The following is a 6,892-nucleotide window of genomic DNA, read 5'->3' on the forward strand; positions in this document are numbered from 1 at the left end:
CTTCGGAAGGACATATTGGCCTTGGAGGGAGTGCAGCATAGGTTTACTAGAATGATAACCGGTCTTCAAGGGTTAAGTTACGAGGAGAGATTACACAAATTGGGGTTGTATTCTCTAGAGTTTCGAAGGTTAAGGGGTGATCTGATCGAAGTTTATAAGATATTAAAGGGAACGGATAGGGTGGATAGAGATTCTAGGAGTAGGGGGCACAGTCTAAAAATTAGAGCCAGACCTTTCAGGAGTGAGATTAGAAAACATTTCTACACACAAAGGGTGGTAGAAGTTTGGAACTCTCTTCCGCAAACAGCAATTGATACTAGCTCAATTGCTAAATTTAAATCTGAGATAGATAGCTTTTTGGCAACCAAAGGTATTAAGGGATATGGGCCAAAGCCAGGTATATGGAGTTAGATCACAGTTTAGCCATGATCTTATCAAATGGTGGAGCAGGCACGAGGGGCTGAATGGCCTATTCCTGTTCCTATGTTCCATGTTTTGACAGCGCTGAAATACATGCGAGGTTGCTTATATTGCCACAAGTGTACTAATTCTGCCTTTAACTGCTTCCTAGAATACAATTACCTTGAAAGGAAGATAATTATTAGGATGTCTGATTCTTTGTTTTCATTGAATAAGACATGTGGTCAGGAATTTTCATCTGGCACACAGTCCCCTGTTACCATATGGCCCAGATGATCTGATAATGCTTTTTGGTCACAAATAGTCACCAAGGGTTACAAAAAAACCCTATAACCAGCAAAGTATGCTAGGTTTAGCCACAGAGCTTTCATTAATTATACTGTCATGTTTTAACAAATTCCAAACTTTCTCATCTGATTAGGCAGTTAAAAAAGAAACTTCTCCTAATTACTAACGGACCAATCTCGTATAAAAAAAATTTTGTGAACAGTATAAATGGCTCAAGAGGCAATTAGATATATTTGTGGGGAAACAAAGTATTGGGAATAGGGTCTACAACCTCTTAGGGAGCCCTTGCTCCGCTACTTACTTTCCAGTTCCGAAAGATTTGAGTTGACACCAATTGGTTACAGTGGCAAGTCCTTTGTTGCAAAGAACAGTTTAATTCACTCTGTTTTTAAGCAGCAGTTTACAGAATGGAACTGGAGATATATTACCCGCAACCACGCTGGATAGAGCTCTTGCCTCGGCCTCTCGTCTCAGGCGGTCCTCTCGGCCCCTACCCCCTTGGATCCCGCGGATCTTACTTTCTGCAGACTTCTTTACCTCTACAGACAGGTTCCTGCCAGCATTTACGTCCACCCGGACAAATCTAGTCTCAGACTACACAGGTGTTAGGCTCCTGCCAGCACTTGCGTCCACCCAGACATATCTAGTCTCAGACTACACAGGCGTTAGGTTCCTGCCAGCATTTACGTCCACCCGGACAAATCTAGTCTCAGACTACACAGGTGTTAGGCTCCTGCCAGCACTTACGTCCACCCAGACATATCTAGTCTCAGACTACACAGGCGTTAGGTTCCTGCCAGCATTTACGTCCACACGGACAAATCTAGTCTCAGACTACACAGGTGTTAGGCTCCTGCCAGCACTTACGTCCACCCAGACATATCTAGTCTCAGACTACACAGGCGTTAGGTTCCTTACAGCATTTACGTCCACCCGGACAAATCTAGTCTCAGACTACACAGGTGTTAGGTTCCTGCCAGCATTTACATCCACTCGGACAAATCTAGCCTGCACCCTCCGAGGGTTCCTCTACCCTGAACCTTTGTTTGAGCTGTATATTTATACACTGTGGCTGAAGGTCATGTGGTACGATGACTTAACCTCATCAACTTGCTGAAAAGATCCCAGTTGACGACGCCGACTTAACATTTTCAACTTGCTGAGGATGCCAGACTTAGCCTCATCAACTCTGATGAAGAGATTAGGCTGGTAACAGTAACGTGTTCTGGACAATGACAAGATACTGAATGTTCCCCTTATCTCTTTTGGGGAATGTAGCTTGCCTTTTTCCAGACATGCCACATTCTTCTATGTCTATATACACATCATCCAAGCTAATTACTTTAATATACTGAATAAATGTGGTTACCTATTGAATGCATTTTACAATTACATTACATAAAACAATTCTTTTATACTTCTTACATTTTTAGTACACAACGGCATAGTCTAGCAAAAGGAAGGAGTGATATAATGAGAGTATGGCTAGGGAGGGCTAAGATCAACAAAAAGGGATGTGCTTGATGGGTAAAGTGGCATTTTCTAGTTATCACATATTCACTTGGGTTTATCACCTTATTCAATGGCCTGTCTGTGCTTTTTTAAATTAAAACTCTTCCCTGAGCATTTGGCCTAGTTTCCATCTGGCCTTCCAGACCACACAAAGACACCAACCTGTACTTAGCAACTTCATTAGAGTTTCGCTGATTTGAAATTGTATGCATGTCTCTCAGCCCGACTCCTGTCTCCTCCCTCAAGTTTTGTCCCATTGTGCTGTATAAGAATACTAGGATCAGTAAACCAATAAATCTTGTGAGGAACATTAATCAAAGGACACTAGATGAATCCATAACTCCTTCACCAAAACTCCTTGCCAAAGAACCATCTAGGAATTACCTGTCCATATCTAGGGAAGTAGATCTAGCCAATCTGAGTGATACCTTATTGCAAAAATTCCCTTTCATGTCAAGAACTTATGATGATCAAATTTTAATTACTTGATAAAACCAGGTCTGCTCATTAGTTATAAAAAATATTTTCACTTTCTATAGATTTAAATAACAAAAAGAAGACAGAATAAGGATTGCATCTCCCTTTAGGTGCCATACCTTGTCAATTAAAATATGGCCTTCCATTTAACCTCGACAAGCCTTGATTCCCCAGAAAAACTGTTATACTAGAAACCTGAAATAAAAACAAAATGCTGAAAATACACAACAGGTCAGTCAGCCTCTGTAAAGAGAAAAGACAGATTATGCCGCTTTGAGTGTGTATCCTTCATCAGAACAAAAACATCATTGTTGTCTTTTCTCTTTACAGATGCTGACCTGTAATGTATTTCCAGCATTTTAAGATTTTACTTTTGGTTCTTGGAGACTGTGTAATCGTGCTGTTGCTGCCTTGTGGTTCCCCAGTTTGAATTCCAATAAATATTGACACTACGCCTTCTTGAGTTTAATAAAAACAGAAGCATGACTCAGCAAAATTCCCCCTTTTCAGAAATAGAATTGGTGACCCCCTTAATATCCACAGAGCACAATAGAAACCACGGCTACATTTTTATTCATTGATGAAGCTCTGGGGAGCATTTTTAGCCTTGACTTTGGCTTCCTTTAAATGTTAAAGAGCAAGGCAAGTGAAGGAAATCTTTACTCAGAAAAGAAACCTGGAAAGGTGTGGAGGATCTGTTTTTCTTTGTGTGAAGTGGTATGACTTCCAGTCTGCTCCACACACACAGATTAACAGTCAGTACTCCAAACACGTGCAGTGCTGGAATATTAAGCATTCCTGTTCAACCACCTTGGTGTTGTCAGTCTGTACTTGTTTTAATCAGCATTAAAACTGGCTCAAGAGGTATGAGGTTCATATGAGAGGTGTGCTATGTACCCCACCCTTCCTCTAGGCTGCCAGACTGTGATCGTCAAGCATTGAAGGAGTGGAGTTTTATTAGGGATTTTGGGGGATACGTCTCCCTGCAAAATGCATGTATTTACATATTAGAGGGTCTGCTGCATTTCCCTATTCGATTTATTTAATTTAGTTCTAGGAGCACAACATAACAAGTCAAGCGTTCTCAATTACCGAGAGGTACTTAGAAATTACAACACTGAAGCAGACCATTCTACCCAACCATTTTGTGTTGATATTTATTCTCCACATGAGCAGTAATCCTGCCCTGTTCCCACATCCCTTTATTCCCCTTTCCTCTATCCAACTGTCTAACCTAATTTTAAATGTTGACATGGTCTCTGCTTCAATCACTAATTTCAACAATGCATTCCACAGACGCACAACCCTCTGTAAAAATGCTTCTCCTGTTCTCTGTCCTAGTTCTTACATTTAATCTGATATCTATGTGCTCTTGTTCCAGGCCCCTCAAGCACTGGAAACTGTCTGTTTCAAGATACTCTCTCCCATCCCTTCCTGATTTTAAACACCTTTGTCAAATTGCTCCCTTAATCTCCTCTGTTCCAACAAAAAGAGCCACAATTTTTCAATTCTTTCTTCCTCATACCAGGCAGCATCCTAATGAATCTATGCTGTACCTTCTCTATTGCCTCGACATCCTTCCCATAGTGTGGAACGCAAAACTGTACACCGTACTCTAGCTGTGGTCTTACTAAAGTTTTATGCAGTTTCACCATTATATTTGGACTTTTATATTCTACACCTCTTGCAATAAAACCCAATATTCCATTGGCTTTTTTTCCAGATGAGGGCCACTTTTCTCGTCCCCTTGATCTTACAGAGATCCATAGGGGAGACTATTTCAATCCTGCTTTTGTATAAGGTCAAAAGAAGTATTTCTCTCTGTCACTCTCTCTGTTACTCTTCCTATCTCCCCTTGTGTTTTTCTCTCTCTCTTACTCTCTCCTTATGTTTTTATTACTCTCCATCTTACTCTCTAAGTTTCTCTCATTCTTATTCCCTGACTATTCCTAGTGCTTTCTCTATTACTCCAGAGACCTCCAGATTCACCCAAATACGCCTCTTTCCGGCAGCAATTTCTCCCATCTCCACGCCCCACCATTGGACATACTGTATAAGACATTTGCATTCCTCTGTTCCCTAGCCCTCTGAACAGCCATTAAATGCCCTATATAATTTGTTTCTTCACTCCCTGGACCCATGAACAGCTGATTACTTAGTATTTAGTAGCTAAGCAAGATTGAAAAGATAAATCAGATCTTTGTAAGACTTATACAGCTGAGTGTCTGGTTCTCCCATCGAGTCAGAGACCCTCTGCACCTGGATTTGCAGAATTGGCTCTGTCAGCTGAATGAAACAAGGACAACATTCTCCCTATTAGAACTACTCTGAAAGGAATTCCCTGTGATTAATTGAACTCTGTCATTAACCTCCAGGCTGCAGAATTCCCCTTTATGTCTACCTCAGGTTTCACAGTAAACAGTATCCTATTTACTGGTGTATTGGAATTGCGGTCTATAGGCCAGTTATCGTGCAGTTTCTGTGCATAACTGCAAATCTTTGACACATGAAGTACAGTATAACACTGGTCTGAAGTCACTAATCTGAGTGTGGCCTGAATTTAGTAAGCAGTGTGAGTCCACCTGGATGGAAGTCTTCGGATGCGTTTACACTACAACTTTAGTGTTGATGTGAAGTCGTTCCTCCTTTGCATCGTTACTAAAGTTGTAGTATAAACCCACAGTGAGTGTCTGACCTGACTCTGTAGAGAAGAAATGTGAGACTCCCTGGAGGGGGTAGTCTCAAGCTCCTTTGTTTAATACTGCATGGAGTGTAAATCCAGGGCAGTGTCAAACCAAGTGTAAAAAGAATCCAGAGAGTCCCTTGCACCAGTTGGACACTTCTTAAACCCTCCTGCATTTAATTTAAATGTTTAGTTAATGCAGGTACTTGACTGTAAATATGCACCTACAGAGCTCTCTTCTGGCAGCAGAATTTAAGTTTCAGCCAGGTAGTGTAAAGAGGATACAGTACTGCCTGACTGAAACCTGAACTCCAGGTGCTGGTCTCAGACCGATACCCAGGGCTAGAAATTGGGCCGGGTAGCAGCCATTGTTTCAGCACAACGCGGCCTCCCGAAGTGCCAAGACGGTGTCTTGGCTGCGCATGCACGTTTCCAGTGTGACATGCGCTGGACGCATGTGCACATGTGCAAATACCGAATGCCGGCAGCATGTAAAATAAGGAGAAAATGGATACAATCAGCGTGCAACGCTGATTTAAAGTGTTAGATGCCATTTTGGGATTTAACACTCAACTCAACGCACAGTCTTAACTAGGACCATCTGAACATGTCTTAGAGTGCCTGAAGGATCTCCCCCACCAGCGCTATTTAAAGGGACCATGCAGGATTTACAGGTTAGTGGCTGGATTATTACTTCTGGCTGCAGATGCATTTGTAACTGCTTTTGGAGGTCTTCTAGACATGATAACAAGGATGCGGGGACATAGCCTAACATTTAGAGCCAGGACGTGCAGGAGTGAAGTTAGGAAACGCTTCTATACGCAAAGGGTGGGAGAAGTTTGGAACACTCTTCTGCAAACGGCAGTTGATGCTGGCTCAATTGTGAATCCTAAATCTGAGATCAATCGAATTCTGTGAACCAAGGGTATTAAGGGATATGGGGCTAAGGCGGGTATATGGAGTTACATCACAGATCAACCATGATCTCACTGAATGGGGGAACATGCTCGAGGGGCTAAATGCCACCCCACTTGCTGCCTCCTGTTATGCGCCACCTTCTCCTGCAAAAAAAAAAGCGGTACGTATGCCTGTCATGGTTGAATAGCTGCCAGTGTGTGTGGCTTGTGAGTTGTGGGTGGGTGGCTTGCAACAGTGGTAATGTGTAAGGGTGAGAGGAAGCATCCAATTGGAAGAGTTGAGTGCCGATGGAAAGAGTTTGTTGGTATGTGGGTGATGGGGGGTGTAGTGCGTGGAGCAGTGGATGCAGCCAGTAGTGCAGTTGGTAGGAGATGCCACTTGACAGTTGACCTCACTCACCTTGACCACTGCATTGCATCCATGTTCGTGGTGCTGTGCGCCTGGCATTGATTTCATCCCCCGCTGCCTCCCACTGCCTTTTGGGCATATGTCTGGAGGGTCCCTTGCCCCCCCGCCCCCCACTGTGGATATAGGATGTCCCTCCTTCTGTCCACTTCTTGCATCAAGGCCTCTAGTGCATCAGCAGAGAACCTT

Source organism: Heptranchias perlo, chromosome 9 (assembly GCF_035084215.1).
Source record: "Heptranchias perlo isolate sHepPer1 chromosome 9, sHepPer1.hap1, whole genome shotgun sequence".
NCBI lineage: Eukaryota > Metazoa > Chordata > Chondrichthyes > Hexanchiformes > Hexanchidae > Heptranchias > Heptranchias perlo.